The 23,486-nt window shown below is 46.7% G+C and overlaps 1 protein-coding gene across 6 annotated transcripts in view; it reads left to right on the top strand.

Annotated features, from left to right (window-relative positions):
* LOC139252674 (zinc finger protein 239-like) overlaps positions 1 to 23,486 on the top strand; it is a 173,599-nt gene that overhangs the window by 19,280 nt on the left and 130,833 nt on the right. For 4 of the 6 annotated variants that reach the window (XR_011591500.1, XR_011591498.1, XR_011591499.1 and 1 more), the window contains exon 3: positions 18,564 to 18,752. The exons of 1 other annotated variant lie outside the window; for it this stretch is intronic. The gene's annotated coding sequence lies outside the window, so the exon portion shown is untranslated. The remainder of the gene's footprint in view (positions 1 to 18,563; positions 18,753 to 23,486) is intronic. One more of the 6 variants, XM_070873450.1, reaches the window with a different exon arrangement.

Here is a 23,486-nt window from a genome sequence, read left to right as displayed (position 1 = left end):
TCCCCAGGGCCTGATGGACTGCATCCCAGAGTACTTAAGGAGGTGGCCTTGGAAATAGCGGATGCATTGACAGTCATTTTCCAACATTCCATTGACTCTGGATCAGTTCCTATGGTGTGGAGGGTAGCCAATGTAACCCCACTTTTTAAAAAAGGAGGGAGAGAGAAAACAGGGAATTATAGACCGGTCAGCCTGACCTCAGTAGTGGGTAAAATGATGGAATCAATTATTAAGGATGTCATAGCAGTGCATCTGGAAAATGGTGACATGATAGGTCCAAGTCAGCATGGATTTGTGAAAGGGAAATCATGCTTGACAAATCTTCTGGAATTTTTTGAGGATGTTTCCAGTAAAGTGGACAAAGGAGAACCAGTTGATGTGGTATATTTGGACTTTCAGAAGGCTTTCGACAAGGTCCCACACAAGAGATTAATGTGCAAAGTTAAAGCACATGGGATTGGGGGTAGTGTGCTGACGTGGATTGAGAACTGGTTGTCAGACAGGAAGCAAAGAGTAGGAGTAAACGGGTACTTTTCAGAATGGCAGGCAGTGACTAGTGGGGTGCCGCAAGGTTCTGTGCTGGGGCCCCAGCTGTTTACATTGTACATTAATGATTTAGATGAGGGGATTAAATGCAGTATCTCCAAATTTGCGGATGACATTAAGTTGGGTGGCAGTGTGAGCTGCGAGGAGGATGCTATTAGGCTGCAGAGTGACTTGGATAGGTTAGGTGAGTGGGCAAATGCATGGCAGATGAAGTATAATGTGGATAAATGTGAGGTTATCCACTTTGGTGGTAAAAACAGAGAGACAGACTATTATCTGAATGGTGACAGATTAGGAAAAGGGAAGGTGCAACGAGACCTGGGTGTCATGGTACATCAGTCATTGAAGGTTAGCATGCAGGTACAGCAGGCGGTTAAGAAAGCAAATGGCATGTTGGCCTTCATAGCGAGGGGATTTGAGTACAGGGGCAGGGAGGTGTTGCTACAGTTGTACAGGGCCTTGGTGAGGCCACACCTGGAGTATTGTGTACAGTTTTGGTCTCCTAACTTGAGGAAGGACATTCTTGCTATTGAGGGAGTGCAGCGAAGATTCACCAGACTGATTCCTGGGATGGCGGGACTGACCTATCAAGAAAGACTGGATCAACTGGGCTTGTATTCACTGGAGTTCAGAAGAATGAGAGGGGACCTCATAGAAACGTTTAAAATTCTGACGGGTTTAGACAGGTTAGATGCAGGAAGAATGTTCCCAATGTTGGGGAAGTCCAGAACCAGGGGTCACAGTCTGAGGATAAGGGGTAAGCCATTTAGGACCGAGATGAGGAGAAACTTCTTCACCCAGAGAGTGGTGAACCTGTGGCATTCTCTACCACAGAAAGTAGTTGAGGCCAATTCACTAAATATATTCAAAAGGGAGTTAGATGAAGTCCTTACTACTCGGGGGATCAGGGGTTATGGCGAGAAAGCAGGAAGGGGGTACTGAAGTTTCATGTTCAGCCATGAACTCATTGAATGGCGGTGCAGGCTAGAAGGGCTGAATGGCCTGCTCCTGCACCTATTTTCTATGTTTTTCTATGAAGGCCGATAAATCCCCAGGGCCTGATAGTCTGTATCCCAGAGTACTTAAGGAAGTGGCCATAGAAATAGTGGATGCATTGGTGGTCGTTTTCCAACAGTCTATCGACTCTGGATCGGTTCCTATGGACTTGAGGGTAGCTAATGTAACAGCACTGTTTAAAAAAGGAGGGAGAGAGAAAACGGGTAATTGTAGACCGGTTAGCCTGACATCAGTTGTGGGGAAAATGTTGGAATCAATTATTAAAGATGAAAGCAGTGCATTTGGAAAGCAGTGACAGGATTGTTCCAAGTCAGCATGGATTTATGAAATGGAAATCATGCTTGACAAATCTTCTGGAAGTTTTTGAGGATGTAACTAGTGGAGTGGACAAGGGAGAACCAGTCGATGTGGTGTATTTGGACTCTCAAAAGGCTTTTGACAAGGTCCCACCCAAGAGATTGCTGTGAAAAATTAAGGCACATGGTATTGGGGGTAATGTACTGACGTGGATAGAGAATTGGTTGGCAGACAGGAAGCAAAGAGTGGAAATAAACAGGTCCTTTTCAGAATGGCAGGCAGTGACAAGTGGGGTGCCACAGGGCTCAGTGCTGGGACCTCAGCTATTTACAATATAGATTAATGATTTGGATGAAGGAATTGAGGGTAATATCTCCAAGTTTGCAGATGACACTAAACTGGGTGGCGGTGTGACCTGTGAGGAGGATGCTAAGAGGCTGCAGGGTGACTTAGACAGGTTAAGTGAGTGGGCAAATGCATGGCAGTTGCAGTATAATGTGGATAAATGTAAGGTTATCCACTTTGGGGGCAAAAACACAAAGGCAGAATGTTATCTGAATGGCGGCAGATTAGGAAAGGGGGAGGTGCAACGAGACCTGGGTGTCATGGTTCATCAGTCATTGAAAGTTGGCATGCAAGTACAGCAGGCGCTGAAGGCGGCAAATGGTATGTTGGCCTTCATAGCTAGGGGATTTGAGTATAGGAGCAGGAAGGTCTTACTGCAGTTGTGCAGGGCCTTGGTGAGGCCTCATCTGGAATATTGTGTTCAATTTTGGTCTCCTAATCTGAGGAAGGACGTTCTTGCTATTGAGGGAGTGCAGCGAAGGTTCACCAGACTGATTCCCGGGATGGTGGGACTGATATATGAGGGTAGACTGGATCAACTGGGCCTTTATACACTGAAGTTGAGAAGGATGAGTGGGAATCTCATAGAAACTTACAAGATTCTGACGGGACTGGACAGGTTAGATGCGGGAAGAATGTTCCCGATGATGGGAAAGTCCAGAACCAGGGGACACAGTCTTAGAATAAGGGGTGGGCCTTTTAGTACTGAGATGAGGAGAAACTTCTTCACTCAGAGTTGTTAACCTGTGGAATTCCCTACCACAGAGAGTTGATGATGCCAGTTCATTGGATATATTCAAGAGTGAGTTAGATATGGTCCTTATGGCTAAAGGGATCAAGGGGTATGGAGAGAGCAGGAAAGAGGTACTGAGGGAATGATCAGCCATGATCTTATTGGATGGTGGTGCAGGCTCGAAGTGCGGAATGGCCTATTCCTACACTCATTTTCTATGTTTCTTAATCATTCTTGTAAATCTTTTCTGCTCCCTCTGTCAAACAACTGTCAAATAAATTAGCTTTGCTTCCTACATACAGTGAATCGATTCCTTGATTTCTCCATGGGGAGGCTAATTGATGTCCTGTTATCGACTGTTCCATTTTAAAGCTGTTTCTCCTTTGTTAAAGGAAGACTTGTATTTATAAAATGCTTTTCACAGCCTCTGTTTTAGTGATGTTGGTTGAGGGATAAATGTTGACCAGGACACCGGAGAGATATTTTTTTCTTCGAAATAACGTCATGGAATCTTTTACACCCACTTGAGAGGTCAGATGGGTCTGATTCATTTTTTTATTCGTTCAATTGATGTAGGCATCACTGGTAAGGTCAGCGTTGCTGGTTAAAGAGGAGATTAACACAATAGTAAGGAAGGACATTAGCTTGGATGATGTGGAATCTGTATAGGTAGAGCTGCAGAACACCAAAGGGCAGAAAACGCTAGTGGGAGTTGTGCACTGACCACCAAACAGTAGTAGTGAGGTTGGGGTTGGCATCACACAGGAAATAAGGGATGCGTGCAATAAAGGTAGAGCAGTTATCATGGGTGACTTTAATCTACATATAGATTGGGTTAACCAATACAGTGGAGGACGATTTCCTGGAGTGTATAAGGGATGGTTTTATAGACCAATATGTCGAGGAACCAACTAGAGAGCTGGCCTTCCTAGACTGGGTGTTATGTAATGAGAGAGGATTAATTAGCAATCTTGTTGTGCGAGGCCCCTTTGCGAAGAGTGACCATAATATGGCAGAATTCTTCATTAAGATGGAGTGTGACACAGTTAATTCAGAGACTAGGGTCCTGAACTTAAAGAAAGGTAACTTCGATGGTATGAGATGTGAATTGGCTAGGATAGACTAGCGAATGATACTTAAAGGGTTGACGGTGGATAGGCAATGGCAGACATTTAAAGATCACATGGATGAACTTCAACAATTGTACATCCCTGTCTGGCGTAAAAATAAAACGGGGAAGTTGGCTCAACCATGGCTAACAAGGGAAATTAGGGGATAGTGTTAAATCCAAGCAAGAGGCATATAAATTGGCCAGAAAAAGCAGCAAACCTGAGGACTGGGAGAAATTTAGAATTCAGCAGAGGACAAAGGGTTTAATTAGGAGGGGGGAAATAGAGTATGAGAGGAAGCTTGCCGGGAACATAAAAACTGACTGCAAAAGCTTCCATAGATATGTGAAGAGAAAAAGATTAGCGAAGACAAATGTAGTCCCTTGCAGTCAGAATCAGGTGAATTTATAATGGAGAACAAATAAATGGCAGACCAATTGAACAAATACTTTGGTTCTGTCTAAACTAAGGAAGACACAAATAACCTTCCGGAAATACCAGGGGACCGAGGGTCTAGCGAGAAGGGGGAACTGAAGGAAATCCTTATTAGTCAGGAAATTGTGTTCTGGAAATTGATGGGATTGAAGGACGATAAATCCCCAGGGCCTGATAGTCTGCATCACAGAGTACTTAAGGAAGTGGCCCTAGAAATAGTGGATGCATTGGTGGGCATTTTCCAACATTCTATAGACTCTGGATCAGTTCCTGTGGATTGGAGGGTAGTTAATGTAAAACCACTTTTTTTAAAAATGAGGAAGTGAGAAAACAGGGAATGATAGACCGGTTAGCCTGACATCGGTAGTGGGGAAAATGTTGGAATCAATTATTAAAGATGTAATAGCAGCGGCTTTGGAAAGCAGTGAATGGCTCGGTCCAAGTCGGCATGGATTTATGAAAGGGAAATCATGCTTGACAAATCTTCCAAAAAATTTTGAGGATGCAACTAGCAGAGTGGACAAGGGAGAACCAGTGGATGTGGTGTATTTGGACTTTCAAAAGGCTTTTGACAAGGTCCCACACGAGATTAGTGTACAAAATTAAAGCACTTCTATTGGGGGTAATGTATTGACGTGGATAGAGAACTGGTTGGCAGACTGGAGGCAAAGATTAGGAATAAACGGGTTTTTTTTCAGAATGGCAGGCAGTGACGAGTGGGGTACCGTAAGTTTCAGTGCTGGGACCCCAGCTATTAACAATATACATTAATGATTTAGACGAAGGAATTGAATGTAATATCTCCAAGTTTGCAGACGACACCAAGCTGGGTGGCAGTGTGAGCTGTGAGGAGGATGCTAAGAGGCTGCAGGGTGACTTGGACAGGTTAGGTGAGTGGGCAAATGCATGGCAGATGCAGTATAATGTGGATAAATGTGAGGTTATCCACTTTGGTGGCAAAAACAGGAAGGCAGAATATTTTCTGAATGGTGACAGATTAGGAAAAGGGGAGGTGCAGCGAGACCTGGGTGTCATGGTTAATCAGTCATTGAAAGTTGGTCTGCAGGTACAGCAGGCGGTGAAAACGGAAAATGGCATGTTGGCCTTCATAGCGAGAGGATTTGAGCACAGGAGCAGGGAGGGCTTACTGCAGTTGTACAGGGCCTTGGTGAGGCCACACCTTGAATATTGTGTACAGTTTTGGTTTCCTAATCTGAGGAAGGATATTCTTGCTATTGAGGGAGTGCAGCGAAGGTTCACCAGACTGATTCCGGGATGGCAGGACTGACATATGAAGAAAGACTGGATCGACTAGGCTTATATTCACTGGAATTTAGAAGAATGAGAGGGGATCTGATCAAAACATATAAAATTCTGACAGGATTGGACAGGTTAGATGCAGGAAGAATGTTCCCGATGTTGGGGAAGTCCAGAACCAGGAGTCACAGTCTAAGGATAAGGGGTAAGCCATTTAGGACTGAGATGAGAAGAAACTTCTTCACTCAGAGAATTGTGAACCTGTGGAATTCTCTACCAGAGAAAGTTGTTGAGGCCAATTCGTTCGATATATTCAAAAGGGAGTTAGATGTGGCCCTTACAGCTAAAGGGATCAAGGGGTATGGAGAGAAAGCAGGAATGGGGTACTGAAGGTGCATGATCAGCCATGATCATATTGAATGGTGGTGCAGGCTTGAAGTGCGAAATAGACGACTACTGCACCTTTTTTCTATGTTTCTATGTATTTATTGCCCATCCATAATTGCCCTTGAGAAGATGGTGGGGAGCTACCTTCTTGAACCGCTGCAGTCCGTGTGGTGATGGTACTCCCACAGTACTGTTAGGAAGGGAGTTCCAGGATTTTGACTCAGCGGCAATGATGGAATGGCGATATGCTTCCAAATCAGGATGGTGTGTGACTTGGAGGGGAACATGGAGGTGGTGATGTTGCCATGCGCCTGCTGCCCTTGTCCTTCAAGGTGGTCGAGGTCGTGGGTTCGGGAGGTGCTGCTGAAGAAGCCTTGGCGTGTTGCTGCAGTACATCTTGTACATGGTAAACACTGCAGCCACGGTACGTCGATGATGGAGGGAGTGAATGTTTAAGGTGTTCAATGGGGTGCCAATAAAGTGGGCTGCTTTGTCCTGGATGGTATCGAGCTGCTTGTGTTGTCGCAGTTGCACTCATCCAGGCAAGTGGAGAGTATTCCATCACACTCCTGACTTGTGCCTTGTAGATGGTGGAAAGGCTTTGGGGAGTCAGGAGGTGAGACACTGGCCGTAGAATACCCAGCCTCTGACCTACTCTTGTTGCCACAGTATTTATGTGGCTGGTCCAGTTAAGTTTCTGGTCAATGGTAACCTCGAGGATGTTGATGGTAGGGGATTCGGCGATGGTAATGCCATTGAATATTATGGGGCAGTGGTGTCTCGCTTGTTGGAGATAGTCATTGCCTGGCACTTTTGTGTCGTGAATGTTACTTGCCCCTTATCAGCCCAAGCCTGAATGTTGTCCAGGTCTTGCTGTATACGGGTATGGACTGCTCCATTATCTGAGTAGTTGCGAATGGAACTGAACACTGTGCAGTCATCAGCGAACATCCCCACTTCTGGAAGGAAGGTCATTGATAAAACAACTGAAGATGTTTGGGCCCAGGCCACTGCCCTGAGGAACTCCTGGGGCTGTGATGATTGACCTCCAACCACCACAACCATTTTCCTTTGTGCTCGGTATGACTCCAGCCAGTGGAGAGTTTTCCCCTGATTCCCATTGACCAGTTTTACTCGGGCTCCTTGATGCTACACTCGGTCAAATGCTGCCTTGATGTCAAGAGCAGGCATTCTCACCTCACCTCTGGAATACAGCTGTTTTGTCCATGTTTGGACCAAGGCTGTAATGAGGTCTGGAACCGATGGTCCTGGGGGAACCCAAACTGGGTATCGGTGAGCAGGTTATTGGTGAGTAAGTGCCGCTTGATAGCACTGTGGACGACACCTTCCATCACTTTGCTGATGATTGAGAGTAGACTGATGGAGCGGTAATTGGCCGGATTGGATTTGTCCTGCTTTTTGTGGACAGGACATACCTGGGCAGTTTTCTATATTGGGTAGATACCAGTGCTGTAGCTGTACTGGAACAGCTTGGCTAGAGGCACGGCTAGTTCTGGAGCACATCTTCAGCACAACAGCCGGGATGTTGTCGGGGCCCATAGCCTTTGCTGTATCCAGTGCATTCAGCCGTTTCTTGATATCGCGTGGAGTGAATCAAATTGGCTGAAGACTGGCTTTTGTGATGGTGGGGACCTCAGGAGGAGGCCGATATGGATCATCCACTCGACACTTCTGGCTGAAGATGGTTGTAAACACTTCAGCCTTTTCTTTTGCACTCACGTGCTGTGCTCTGCCATCATTGAGGATGGGGATAATCATAGAGCCTCCTCCTCCCGTTAATTGTTTCATGGTCCACCACCATTCACCACTGGATGTGGCTGGACTACAGAGCTTTAATCTGATCCGTTGGTTGTGGGATCGCTTAGCCCTGTCTATGACATGCTGCTTCCACTTTTTAACATGCGTGTCGTCCTGTGTTGCAGCTTCCCCAGGTTGGCACCTCATTTTCAGGTACGTCTGGTGTTGCTCCTGGCATACTCTTCTACACTCTTCATTCAACCAGGGTTGCTCCCCTGGCTTGATGGTAATGGTAGAGTGAGGCATATGCCGGGCCATGAGGTTACAGATTGTGGTGGAATACAATTCTGCTGCTGCTGATGGCCCACAGTGCCTCATGGATGCCTAGTTTTGAGCTGCTAGATTTGTTCTGAATATACCCCATTTAGCACGGTGGTAGTGCCACACAACACAATGGAGGGTGTCCTCCGTGTGAAGACGGGAGTTCATCTCCAGAATGACTGTGCAGTGGTTGCTGCTACCAATGCTGTCATGGACAGATGCATCTGCGACAGGTAGATTGGTGAGGACAAGGTCAAATAGGTTTTTCCCTCATGTTGGTTCTTTTACCACCTGCTGCAGGCCCAGTCTGGCAGCTATGTCCTTCAGGACTGGGCCAGCTCGGACAGTTGTGGTGCTACCGAGCCACTCTTGATGATGGACATTGAAGTCCCCCACCCAGAGTACATTCTGTGTCTTTGCTACTCTCAGTACTTCTTCCAAGTGGTGTTCAACATGGGGGAGTACTGATTCATCAGCTGATGGAGGGCAGTAGGTGGTAATCAGCAGGTTTCCTTATCCATGCTTGACCTGAAGCCATGAGACTTTATGGTGTCTGGGGTTTTACCTATTACTGATGTCAAACTGATGGGCCTATAGCTACCTGGGTCTGCATTGTCACCTTTTTTAAAAATGGGGACTCTTTCCAATCTGCAGGAACCATTCCAGAGTGCAGTGATCAATTAAAAATACAGGCAATTAGCGATAATTAATCCCTGCCCGTGAGCTTGGTCCACTTGAACCCAGATAGCTTCAGCTGTGCCTAATGAGGCAATATCAAGTCTCTCTCGAGCTGTTAGATTCTCACTGATAAAAATAGCAACCCCACCTCCCCTTTGGCCTACACTAACCTTTCTGAAACCCTTGTAGCCCTTTAGGTGAATGTCTGTGCCATCATTGTCATCTAGTCATGTCTGAGAAATACACAATGTCTAAATTCTTCAACACAGCACAGGATTGCAATTCTAACAATTTGCTTCTAACACTCCTTTGCATTTACATGAAAGCAATTTAAAAGATCTAACATCTATTAATTCTTGTTTGCTCCCTAACTGGTTTATCTTCATGCTTTGCTGCTATGTAATTATCACGTGCAGTAAGGCTAACTTTGAACTTATCTGCACTAACCCCTTGCTGAACACCTCCCGATTATTGATGAAGTGAAGCTTCTTCTTGCAGAGGTCCTGAAGCCAATGTTGAATCCCACGGATTTGGCTATTCCTCTCCCTCGATCTGGACATGACTGGTAATAGCCCGGAGACTACTACCCTTGCACCCCTTTGCTGAAGGACATCTATGAGGCTTTTGTAGGAATCCTGCAAAACAAATGGACTTCTATCCATGATATCGTTAGTTCCAATATGTAAACCTACTGCAGAATCCTGACACTCACCTTTCATTAGTTCATCCACACGACCCTGGAGATCAGCTATCTTGGCTCCTGGAAAATAGAAGTTTGCTCTTGACACAGCCTTGCCTCTACATAGGGTGCTGTCTGTGTGCCTGATGATGGAGTCCCCTATGAGGATTTCCCATTGCCTCTTGCTTTTCCTTGGCTGTTCAAACAACGTCCTTTTGGACTTTGCAGCCTTCCTCTTATCTTTTCCAAGATGCTGATATGAGCATTGAGGTTCGGTGTCACTGCTGCAAACATTACTGCCTGTTGTTCTCCAAATCACAAAGTGGGGCATACCAATGTTTGAAGTAATCAGAAAATCCAAAGAAACTGTCCCTTTAAATGGGCACAGAGACTCTCCCTTTAAACGGGCACATAGACTATGTGAAACTAAGAAAGCATTATTGGCCGACTAAAAGTAAACCAGATGCTGGTGCCTGTAAGTCATCCTAGGCAGTCCCTCGGAATCGAGGAAGACTTGCTTCCACTCTTAGCATGAGTTTTTAGTTGGCTGAACAGTCCAATACGAGAACCACAGTCTCTGTCACAGGTGGGACAGACAGTGGTTGAAGGAACGGGTGGGTGGGGAGTCTGGTTTGCCGCACGCTCTTTCCGCTGCCTGCACTTGACGTCTGCATGCTCTCGGTGACGAGACTGAGGAGCTCAGCGCCTTCCCGCATGCTCTTCCTCCACTTCGGGCGGTCTTTGGCCAGGGACTCCCAGGTGTCAGTGGGGATGTCACACTTTATCAGGGAGGCTTTGAGGGTGTCCTTCTAACATTTCTGCTGCCCACCTTTGGCTCGTTTGCCGTGGGCAAGTTCCGAGTAGAGTGCTTGCTTTGGGAGTCTCGTGTCTGGCATGTGAACTATGTGGCCTGCCCAGCGGAGCTGATCGAGTGTGGTCAGTGCTTCAATGCTGGGGATGTTGGCCTGGATGAGGACGCTAATGTTGGTGAGTCTGTCCTCCCAGGAGATTTGTAGGATCTTGCGAGACATCGTGGGTGGTATTTCTCCAGCGACTTGAGCTGTCTACTGTACATGGTCCACATCTCTGAGCCATACAGGAGGCGGGAATTACTACGGTGCCTGTAAGTAGCGCTCTACCAGCCGACATCCGACTGAAACCCGACTGCTGAAGCTGTGGTTGTCAGTGCCAGGCACAGGACCAGGGGGCGGGGGACAATTTTTGGTCTGGGGCGCTGTGCATGGTTATTACTTCAGCATCACGGAGTGCAGCAGAGTCACTGCAAAACTCCCGCCAACTTTAGCGGAAAGCACTGTTCTCACCGCGCCCAGTCGCAAACTCTCTTGCACCCCATTTCGTGAGCTGGGGGCAGTAACACGAGATGCAAAGTAGCAAAATTTCACTCCCTCTCCCTTTAAACAAACACAGAGTCACTGCAAATTTAAACAGAGACACTGCCCATTTAAACAGGCAGTGACACCCTCAAAGCCGCCTTGAAAAAGTGCAACATCCCCACCGACACCTGGGAATCCCTGGCCAAAGACCACCCTAAGTGAAGGAAAGCATCCGGGAAGGCGCTGAACAGCTCGAGTCTCTTCGCCGGGAGCAAGCTGAAGCCAAGCACTGACAGCGGAAGGAGCGCACGACAACCCAGGCTCCCCATCCACCCGTTCCTTCAACCACCTTCTACCTCACCTGTGACAGAGACTGTAATTCCTGCATTGGACTCTTCAGTCACCTGAGAACTCATAGAAACATAGAAAATAGGTGCAGGAGCAGGCCATTTGACCCTTCGAGCCTGCACCACCATTCAATATGATCATGGCTGACCAAGCAACTTCAGTACCCCATTCCTGCTTTCTCTCCATACACCCTGATCCCTTTAACCGTAAGGGCCACATCAAACTCCCTTTTGAATATGTCCAACGAACTGGACTCGACAACTTTCTGTGGCAGAGAATTCCACAGGTTCACAACTCTGGGTGAAAACGTTTCTCCTCATCTTGGTCCTATATGGCTTACCCCATATCCTTAGACTGTGACCCCTGGTTCTGGACTTCCCCAACATCGGGAACATTTATCCTGCATCTAACCTGTCCAATCCCGTCAGAATTTTATACATTTCTATGAGATCCCCTCTCATTCTTCTAAATTCCAGTAAGTATAAGCCAAGCCGATCCAGTTTTTCCTCATATGTCAGTCCTGCCATCCCGGGAATCAGTCTGGTGAACCTTCGCTGCACTCCCTCAATAGCAAGCACATCCTTCCTCAGATTAGGAGACCAAAACTGCACACAATACTCAAAGTGTGGTCTCACCAAGGCCCTGTATAACTACAGCCAGACCTCCCTGCTCCTATACTCAAATCCCCTCGCTGTGAAGGCCAGCATGCCATTTGCTTTCTTTACTGCCTGCTGTACCTGCATGCCAACCTCAATGACTGATGTATCATGACACCCAAGTCTCGGTGCAACTCCCCTTTTACTAATCTGTCACCATTCAGATAATCTGCCTTCCTGTTTTTGCCACCAAAGTGGATAACCTCACACTTACCCACATTATACTGCATCTGCCATGCATTTGCCCACTCACCTAACCTGTCCAAGTCACCCTGCAGCTTCTTAGCATCCTCCTCGCAGCTCGCACTGCCACCTAGCTTAGTGTCATCTGCAAACTTGAAGATATTACATTCAATTCCTTCGTCTAAATCATTATTGTAGATTGTAAATAGCTGGGATCGCAGCACTGAGCCCTGCGGTACCCTGCTAGTCACTGCCTGCCATTCTGAAAAGGACCCGTTTATCCCAACTGTCTGCTTCCTGTCTGCCAACCAGTTCTCTATCCACGTCGGTACATTACCCCCAATACCATGTGCTTTAATTTTGCACACCAATCTCTTGTGTGGGACCTTGTCAAAAGCCTTTTGAAAGTCCAAATACACCACATCCACTGGTTCTCCCTTGTCCACTCTACAGTTACATCCGCAAAAAACACGATTTGTCAAGCATGATTTCCCTTTCATAAATCCATGCTGACTTGGATCGAGCCTGTCACTGTTTTCCAAATGCGCTGCTATTTCATTTTTAATAATTGACTCCAGCATTTTCCTGACCATCGCTGTCATTTTTAATGTGGCAGCAAGTGATCCTCGACTCCGAGGGACTGCGGCAGAAGAGAAGACCCTGCCCCTATAAACAGGCTCAGTGACCCTGCCCCTATAAACAGGCTCAGTGTCCCTGCCCCTTTAAACAGGCTCAGTGACCCTGCCCCTACAAACAGGCTCAGTGACCCTGCCCCTATAAACAGGCTCAGTGACCCTGCCCCTATAAACAGGCTCAGTGACCCTGCCCCTATAAACAGGCTCAGTGACCCTGCCCCTATAAACAGGCTCAGTGACCCTGCCCCTATAAACAGGCTCAGTGACCCTGCCCCTATAAACAGGCTCAGTGACCCTGCCCTTATAAACAGGCTCAGTGACCCTGCCCCTATAAACAGGCTCAGTGACCCTGCCCCTATAAACAGGCTCAGTGACCCTGCCCTTATAAACAGGCTCAGTGACCCTGCCCCTATAAACAGACTCAGTCACCCTGCCCCTATAAACAGGCTCAGTGACCCTGCCCCTATAAACAGGCTCAGTGACCCTGCCCCTATAAACAGGCTCAGTGACCCTGCCCCTATAAACAGGCTCAGTGACCCTGCCCCTATAAACAGGCTCCGTGACCCTGCCCCTATAAACAGGCTCAGTGACCCTGCCCCTCAGGGAGAGCGCACCCTGTATTTTTCTCCGATTGATTGATTGTTGCTGTAGCCCCGCCCCCTGCCACTGATTGGCGCAGAGTAGCGCGGGCTGATGCCCCACGTGGCCTCGCCATTGGCTGCGGGCTGAGTGACGGCGGCGCGCGGGAGGGCAGTTGGCCGGCGGACTCCGTTCGCGGCCCGGATGTTCGGTGAGCCGCAGTGGGTGAGGCAGGCGGAGTTGTGCGCAGGCGCTGGGCCACTCACTGACATAGAAATTAGGTTCAGGAGTAGGCCATTCGGCCCCTCAAGCCTGCATCACCATTCAATAAGATCATGGCTGATCATTCACCTCAGTACCCTTTTCCTGCTTTCTCTCATGCCCCTTGATCCCTTTAGCCGTAAGGGCCATATCTAACTCCCTCTTAATATATCCAATGAACTGGCATCAACAACTCTCTGCGGTCGGGAATTCCACAGGTCAACAACCCTCTAAGTGAAGAAGTTTCTCCTCATCTCAGTCCTAAATGGCCTACCCCTTATCCTAAGACTGTGTCCCCTGGTTCTGGACTTTCCCAACATCGGGAACATTGTTCCCGCATCTAACCTGTCCCGTCCCGTCAGAATCTTATACGTTTCTATGAGATCCCCTCTCATCCTGCTAAACTCCAGTGTATAAAGGCCCAGCTGATCCAGTCTCTCCTCATATGACAGTCCAGCCATCCCAGGAATCAGTCTGGTGAACCTTCGCTGCACTCCCTCAATAGCAAGAATGTCCTTCCTCAGACTAGAAGACCAAAACTAAACACAATATTCTAGTTGAGGCCTCACTAAGGCCCTGTACAACTGCAGTAAGACCTCCCTGCTCCTATATTCAAATCCCCTAGCTATGAAAGCCAACATACTATTTGCCTCCTTTACCGCCTCCTGTATCTGCGTGCCCACTTTCAATGACTGATGTACCATGACACCCAGGTCTCGTTGCAACTCCCCTTTTTCTAGTCTGCCACCATTCAGATAATATTCTGCCTTCGTGTTTTTGCCCCCAAAATGGATAACCTCACATTTATCCACATTATACTGCATCTGCCATGTATTTGCCCACTCACCTGACCTGTCCAAGTCACTCTGCAGCCTCTTAGCATCCTCCTCACAGCTCACACCGCCACCCAGTTTAGTGTCATCTGCAAGCTTGGAGATATTACACTCAATTTCTTCATCCAAATCGTTAGTGTATATTGTGGGCAGTGAGGTTTGTACCACCGAAAGGTAAGTGGGTGGTGGCTGCCGGAGAGCTTCGGGCGGCGACGGGTCTTGTTTACTGGTGGGGTGGAGGGGAGAGAGATGATGGTTTATTGGGAAAGAGTTCGACCGCCATCTTTGGGCAACGCAGGGCCGCCCGCCCGCCACGGGGAGCAGGGAACGAGAGGGGCGGGGCTTGCTCTGACGTCACAGCACTTCCCATTGATCCGCTGCAGCGCAGGGAGCTTGCGCGGCAACCATCTTAGTGCAGGAAGGCCACCAGGTGCAGGATGGTGACCATTGACATGAGTAAAGCTGCAGCAGCTGGGGTGGTTATACTTGGAGCAGTGAAGGTGCAGGGCAGGTTTAACAGAGGTGCTCACAATCAGGAAGGCTTTAGATTGAGTCAGGGAACAGAGTGGTTCTGCTCACACAATCAGAGAATGGTTACAGCACGGAAGGCCATTCGGCCCATCGCGCCTGTGCCACTCTCCCAACCTTTCCCCCGAGCCCTTCAAATGTTTTTCTTTCCGATACAGGGCACTTATCCAATTCCTTTTTGAAAGTCGTGATTGAGTCTGCCTCCACCACTCTTTCAGGCCGTGCATTCCAGATCCTAACCACTCGCTGCGTAAAAATGATTTTTCTTGTGTCACCTTTGGTTCTTCTGCCAGTCGCCTTAAATCTGTGTCCTCTGGTTCTTGACCCATCTGCCAATTGGAACAGCTTCTCTCTATCCACTCTGTCCAGGTCCTTCATGATTTTAAACAGGTCTATCAAATCTCCTCTCAACCATCTCTGTTCCAAGGAGAACAACTCCAGCTTCTCCAGTCTATCCACTGAAGTTCCTCATCCGTGGAAAAATTCTTGTAAATCTTTTCTGCACCTTTTCTAAGGCCTTCACATCCTAAAGTGTGGTGGCCAGAATTGGACACAATACTCCAGTTGAGGCCGAACCAGTGTTTTAAAAATGTTCATCATAACTTCCTTGCTTTTGTACTCTTGAGGTTCCAGCCACATATCCACGGCATAACTAAAATCGCCTTTTTCCAGCTCCATAACATTGCCTGCCTCCGCCCCTGCCTCAGCTCTTCTGCTGCTGAAACCCTCATTCATGCCTTTGTTACCTTTAGACTTGACTGCACCAACTCACTCCTGGCCGGCCTTCCACACTATGTGAACTTGAAGTCATCCAAAACTCAGCAGCACGTGTACTAACCCACACCAAGTAAAGATCACCCATCACCCTGTGCTTTCTGACCTACATTGGCTCCCAGTTAAACAACCTCGATTTCAAAATTCACATCCTTGTTTACAAATCACTCCATGGACATGCCCCTCTGTATCTCTCTAATCTTTTTCAGCCTCACAACCCCACAAGGTGTCTGCGCTCCTCAAATTCTGGCCTCTTGAACATCCCTCATTATAACTGCTCAACCATCGGTTGCCTGGGCCCTAAGCTCTGGAACTCCCTCCCTAAACCTCTGCGCCTCTCTTTCCTCCTTTAAGACGCTCGTTAAAACCTACCTCTTTAAACAAGCTTTTGATCGTCTGCCTTCATTTCTTCTATGGCTTGGTGTCAAATTGATCTGTTTGTCTGTAACACTGTTGTGAAGCACCTTCGGATGTTTTACTACGTTAAAGGCGCTATATAAAGTAAAGTGATTATTATTATGCCTCTATGATGCCTAGGATCCCATAAGCTTTTTTTAACCACTTTCTCAACCTGTCCTGCCACCTTCAACGATTTGTGCACATATACCCGCATGCACCCCCTTCAGGTTTGTAACCTTTAGTTTATATTGCCTCTCCTCATTCTTCCTACCAAAATCGCACTTTTCTGCATTAAATTTAATCTACCACGTGTCCGTCCATTTCACCAGCCTATGCCCTCTTAAAGTCAATTACTATCTTCCGCACTTGTTCACTATACTTCCAAGTTTTGTTATCTGCACCCTTTTGAAATTGTGCCCTGCACACCCAAATCTAAGCCATTAATATAGATCAAGAAAAACAGTGGTCCTAGTAACAACCCTTCGGGAACATCACTGCATAACTTTCTTCAGTCCGAAAAACAACCATTCACCACTACTCTCTGTTTCCTGTCACTTAGCCAATTTCATATCCATGCTGACACTATCCCGTTTATTCCGTGGGATTCAACTTTGCTGGCAAACCTATTATGTGGCGCTTTATCAAACGCCTTTTGGAAGTCCATGTATATCACATCAACTGCAATGCCCTCATCAATCCTCTCTGTTACCTCATCAAAAACTCAATCAAGTTGGATAAACATGATTTGCCTTTAACAAATCTATGCTGACTTTCCTTAATAATCCATAATGGTGACTGTTAATTTTGACCTGGATTATCATTTCTAAAAGCTTCCCCACTACAGAGGTTAAATTGACTGGCCAGTAGTTGCTGGGTTTATCCTTGAACGCTTTTTTGATCAAGTGTCAAATATTTGCAATTCTCCAGCCCTGTATCCAAGGAGGATTGGAAGATTCTGGTCAGTACCTCTGTAGTGCTCACTCTTTTCCTGGGGTGCCGAGGGACGTTACTGAAAGAAAAGAGACTTACATTTATACATCGCTTTTCACAATGTCCCAAAGTGCCTTACAGCCAATGAAGTACTTTTGGAGTGTAGTCACTGTTGTAGTGTGGGAAACGTGGCTGGCAATTTGCGCACAGCAAGCTCCCACAAACAGCAATATGATAATGACCAGATAATCTGTTTTCGTGATGTTGATTGAGGGATAAATATTGACCAGCCCAGTGGGGATAACTCCCCTGCTCTTCTTCAAAACAGTGCCATGGGATCTTTTACATCCACCTGAGAGAACAGAGGGCCTCCAACAGTGCAGCACACCCTCAGTACTGCACTGCAGTGTTGGCCTAGATTTTTGTGCTCCAGTCTCTAGAGTGGGACTTGAACCTACAACCTCCTGACTCAGAGGCAAGGTTGTGCTTGCCACTGAGCCACTGGCTGACACTCCCCTGGGTTACTGGACTAGTAATCCAGAGGCCTGGACTAATGGATCAGGTTACAAGAGTTGAAATCCCACCACAGCAGCTGGGGAATTCAATTAAAGAAATCTGGAATATGAAGCTAGTATCAGAAATGATGACCATGAAAACTCCCGGATTATCTGGTTCACTAATGTCCTTTGGAGAAGGAAATCTGCTGTCCTTACCTAGTCTGGCCTATATGTGACTCCAGACCCACACCAATGTGATTGACTCTTAACTGCCCCTGAGCTTCAAGAAGGCATCTCACCACCACCTTCTCGAGGGTAATTATGGATGGGCAATAAATGCCTGCCTTCCCAGTGATGCCCACATTCCATGAATGAATATTAAAAAAGAGAAACTACAGTGGCTGAAGGGTTGGTAACCAGAGATTTAGTGTAATTGGCAAACGAGCCAGAGGGGAGATAAGAACATAAGAAAAAGTAGGCTATTTGGCCCCTCGAGCCTGTTCCGCCATTCAATAAGATCATGGCTGATCTGATTTATTAAAACCGTTCATGATTTTGAACACTCTATCAAATCTCCTCTTAACCATTTCTGCTCCAAGGAGAATAACCGCAGCTTCTCCAGTATCTCCATATAAGTCCCTCATTCTTGGTACCATTCTAGTAAATCTCTTCTGCACCCTCTCTAAGGTATAGACATCCTTCTGAAAGTGTGGTGCCCAGAATTAAGAACAATGCATCAGCTGAGGCCTAACCATGTTTTATAAAGGTATGGCGTAACTAAACATCAAATGCTGATATTTCTGTGATGGGGTTTAGACAGGCGAGGTTTATCCAGTCAGTTGGATGTGAGCTGAAACATGTACACTTGGAGTGGGGAGCCAGGGACACGCTGTGTAACCGGGCACAGACACTCTGCATAGCCCACACATCACTTGTTTCCCACTTGGCCCAAAAGGAATATGTTAAATGCAGCAATTGATTTGATTTTAAATAGTTTAGTTTATAAATTTAATCTTGCTTCTCTAATTTTATTTCTTAACTCAGATTCACGGCCACATTTTATTTCTTCCTCTAAGAGACTCAACTTCATCTGGCAGCGTAATGTTGCCGAGTGGTGATTGATTGCCCTGGGAACCAATAGGAAGAGAGCTCCGAGGCTGGAGGGCCCAGGGTTCAGCATGTTCTGCAACCAATCGCGGTGCTTGAGGGGTGGATCCTGAGTCCGCCAGTCAGGTGAGTCAGTGTGAACCCCTGTTAAACAATTTATCTTTTAAAAGTTAAATTGAGATTTCTTTTGTCAATCAAATAGTTTAACATTTGTCTGTATTTTGATTCCCTGGCATTCCTATTATGAGTTTCAGACACTTCAGTGCCAAGTGGACCAGGTGTTTAAAGGTCATTTAATTCCCTCTTTCTATGTCGCTGTTAGTTAAAGGCACATAGATTGATTTCCCCTCATTATGCGTCTTTAGTGGTTAAAGTATATCCTATTTCTTATGCTCTTAAAGCCTAGTGGAAATCCAGAACTCTGTTCCCCATAAAACTGAGGCTGGGGGCCAATTGAAAATTCTAAAACTGAGGTTGTTAGATTCTTCTTAGGCAAGGGTATTAATGGCGATGGAACCAAGGCAGGTAGACGGAGTTAAAATACTGATCAGCCACAATCTAATTGAATGGCAGAACAGGCTCAAGGAGCCGAATTGCCTATTCCTGTTCCTATGTTCCTACTTAGTGATGACTTTTGTAAACAGCTTTTACAGGGGATTAGAGGGGGAGGATATGCAGACAGGATTAAACCTGGGTCCCTCCTGTTCCTAGGACTCAGCCACACTGGGCGGTGCCTTTAACCACTGAGCCATTGGGAGGAGGGTCCAGTGACCCTGCTGGAAAATGCACATGTGAGGCCTCAGGTGAGGACAGTGGAATAGCCTGTCGACACTCACTGTCGAGATTCATACATAGAGATTGGGCACATGGGTCACATATTGGAGAGAAACTGGTGAGTGTAGAACTGAACCCAGCCAGAGTCAGCATCTTCAGGGGAGGAGAGGGAGGGGAACCAGTGAGTGTTGAACTGTACCCAGCCAGAGTCAGCACCTTCAGGGGAGGAGAGGAAGGGGAACCAGTGAGTGGAACTGAACCCAGCCAGAGTCAGCACCTTCAGGGGAGGAGAGGGAGGGGATCCAGTGAGTGTGGCACTGAACCCAGCCAGTCAGCACCTTCAGGGGAGGAGAGGGAGGGGAACCAGCGAGTGTTGAACTGTACCCAGCCAGAATCATCACGTTCTGGAGAGCAGTGGAGGGTGAAATAGTAGCAATTTGTGTAAGGTGCCTTATTCCTTCTTCGCTCCCTGGATCCTAAAACTACAGAACTCACTCTTCCCCTCCTGAAGTCTGCAGGCTCTCAAACTGAAGCTTGATGTCCCTCAGTCCCTACTCCCTGATTTACCTCCCCAGCTCTCCTCCTCTTTCCCCCTTGGTTATGTTCCACACTCTGGGCCTTGGACCTTCCCCGGGGATTCTCAGTATGAACAGGGGGGATGTGTGTTGAGACAGGATGTTCCAGCTCTCCACCTTTTAAAGGGACAAGGAGAGGACCAGCTGAGCTGAATGACCGGCTTTATGACATCGCTGCAGTGCCTAGCAACCAAATTTCCTGAGCCCTGCTCATTATCGGCTGGCAGGGTTTGATGAGACAGTGTAGAGGGATCTTTACTCGGTATCTAACCCGTGCTGTACCTGCGCTGGGAGTGTTTGATGGGATAGTGTAGGGGGAGCTTTACGCTGTATCTCACCCGTGCTGTACCTGTCCTGACGGACATTTACTTGATATATTGAATCCGTGCTCCTCTTGACCTGGGAGTGTTTTATGGGACATTGTAGAGGGAGCTATATTCCGTATCTAACGTGGGCTGTACTTACCCAGGATTGTTTTATGGGTCATTTGCTCCACATGCAACTTGTGCTGCACCAGCCCTGGGAGTATTTGATGGGACAGTATAGAGGGAGCTTTACTTTTTATCTAACCCATCCTGTACCTGTTCTGGAGTGTTTGATGGGACAGTGTAGACAGAGGTTAACCCTGTATCTAACCTGTGCATTACCTGCCCTGGGTATGTTTGATGCACTGTGCAGAGGGAGCTTTACCCCGTATCTAACCCATGCTGTACCTGCAATGGGAATGTTTGATGCGTCAGTGTAGAGGGAGCTTTACTTTGTATCTAATCCGTGCTGCAGCTGCCCTGGATTGTTTAATGGGACAGTGTAGAGCGAGATTTAACCTGTATATCATAGATTCATTGAAGTTTACAGCACGGAAGGAGACCATATCAGCCCATCGTGTCCGTGCTGGAAAACAAGAGGCTATCCAGCCTAATCCCACTTTCCAGCTCTAGGTCCATAACCCTGCAGGTCACGGCAGTTCAAGTGCCCATCCAAGTACTTTTTAAATATGGTGAAGGTTTCTGCCTCTATCACCCTTTCAGGCAGTGAGTTCCAGACCCCCACAACCTTCTGGTTGAAGAAATGAACGCTCAAATCCCCTCTAAACCTTCTACCAATTACTTTAAATTTGGTTGTTGACCCCTCTGCTAAGGGAATAGGCCCTTTCTATCCACGATATCTAGGCACCTCATAATTTTATACACCTCAATGAGGTCTCCCCTCAACCTCCCCTGTTCCAAGGAAAACAAGCCCAGCCTATCCAATCTGTCCTCATAGCTAAGATTCTCCATTCCCGGCAACATCCTCATAAATCTCCTCTGTCCCCTCTCCAGTGCAATCATGTCCTTCCTGTAATGAGGTGACCAGAACTGCACACAGTACTCCAGCTGTAGCCTAACCAGTGTTTTATACAGTTCAAGCAAAACCCCCCTGCTCTTGTATTCTATGCCTCACCTAATAAAGGCAAGGATTCCATATGCTTTCTTAACCACCTTATCTACCTAGCCGGCTACCTTCAGGGATCTGTGGACCTGCACTCCAAGGTTCCTTTGTTCCTCTACACTTCTCAATGGCCTACCATTTAATCTATGTTCCCTTTCCTTGTTAGTCCTCCACAAATGCTTTACCTCACACTTCTCTGGATTAAATTCCATTTGCCACTGTTTTGCCCACCTGACCAGGTGATTGATACCTTCCTGCAGTCTACAGTTTTCTTCTTCATTATCAACCACACAGCCGATTTTAGTATCATCTGCAAACTTCTTAATCATACCCCCTATATTCAAGTCTAGATCATTCATGCATACCACAAAAAGCAAAGTACCCAGCCCTGCGCCCTGCAGAACCCCACTGGAAACAGCCTTCCAGTCACAGAAACACCCATCAACCATTACCCTTTGCTTCCTGTCTCTGAGCCAGTTTTGGATCCAACTTTCCACTTCGCCCTGGATCCCATGGGCTTTTACTTTTGTGACCAATCTGCCATGTGGGACCTTATCAAAAGCTTTATTAAAATCAAGATACACTACATCAAACGCTTTGCTCTCATCGACCCTCGTAGTTACCTCCTCAAAAAATTCAATCAAGTTAGTCAGACACAACCTTCCCTTAACAAATCCATGCTGACTATCCCTGATTAGTCCATGTCTTTCTAAATGAAGATTTATCCTGTCCTTCAGGATTTTTTCCAATAATTTTCCCACCACTGAGCTTAGGCAGCCTGGCCTGTAATTAGTCAGTCTATCCCGTTCTCCCTTCTTAAACAAAGGTACCACATTAGATGGGACAATGAGGAACAGGCTTTACTCTCTCTATCTAACCTGTGCTGTACATGCCTTGGGAATATTTGATACGACAATGTAGAGGGATCTGTATCTAACCCGTGTGTTACCTGTCTGGGGAGTATTTGATGGGACAGTGTAGAGAGAGTTTTACTCTGCATCTAACATGTGCGATACCTACCCTGGGACTGTTTGATGTGCAGTGTAGGGGGAGCTTTACTACGCAGCTAACCCGGGCTGTAACTGCCCTGGGAATGTTTGATGGGTCAGTCTCGGGGGAGAATTACTCTGTATCTAATCCGTGCTGTATCTACCCTTGGAGTGTTTGATGGGACTGTGTAGAGGGAGCTTTACTCTGTATCTAACCCATGTTGTAGCTGCCCTGGGATTGTTTAATGGGACAGTGTAGAGGGAGATTTAACCGTATATCATAGAATCATAGAAGTTTACAGCACGGAAGGAGACCATATCGGCCAATCATGTCCGTGCCAGAAAACAAGAGGCTATCCAGCCGAATCCCACTTTCCAGCTCTAGATCCATAACCCTGCAGGTCACGGCAGTTCAAGTGCCCATCCAAGTACTTTTTAAATGTGGTAAGGGTTTCTGCCTCTACTACCCTTTCAGACAGTGAGTTCCAGACCCCCACAACCTTCTGCATGAAGAAATTTCCCCTCAAATTCCCTCTAAACCTTCTACCAATTACTTTAAATTTATGCCCCTTGGTTGTTTGACCCCTCTGCTAAGGGAAATAGGTCCTTCCTATCCACTATATCTGGCCCCTCATAATTTTATACACCTCAATTAGGTCTCCCCTCAGCCTCCTCTGTTCCAAGGAAAACAAACCCATCCTATCCAATCTGTCCTCATAGCTAAGATTGTCCATTCCTGGCAACATACTCCTAAATTTCCTCTGTACCTCTGTAGGAGATATTTCATAACTCTCAAGAAAAATATATTCCAGTGAGGAGGAAAGGGTGTAAAAGAAAAGATAGCCATCCGTGGCTAACTAAGGAAGTAAAGGACGGTATCCAATTAAAAACAAGGGCATTAAAAAGTGGCCAAAACTAGTGGGAGGACAGAAGATTGGGAAGCTTTTAAAAACCAGCAAAGAATGACTAAAAAAATGATTAATAAAGGGAAGATAGACTATGAAAGTAAAGTAGCATGAAATATAAAAACAGATAGCAAGAGTTTTATAGGTGTATAAAAAGGAAAAGAGTGGCTAAAGTAAATGTTGGTCCCT

This window comes from Pristiophorus japonicus, unplaced genomic scaffold (assembly GCF_044704955.1).
Source record: "Pristiophorus japonicus isolate sPriJap1 unplaced genomic scaffold, sPriJap1.hap1 HAP1_SCAFFOLD_476, whole genome shotgun sequence".
Classification (NCBI taxonomy): Eukaryota; Metazoa; Chordata; class Chondrichthyes; family Pristiophoridae; genus Pristiophorus; species Pristiophorus japonicus.
The sequence above is the reverse complement of the archived record's forward strand: the minus strand, read 5'-3'. Positions and strand labels throughout refer to the sequence as shown.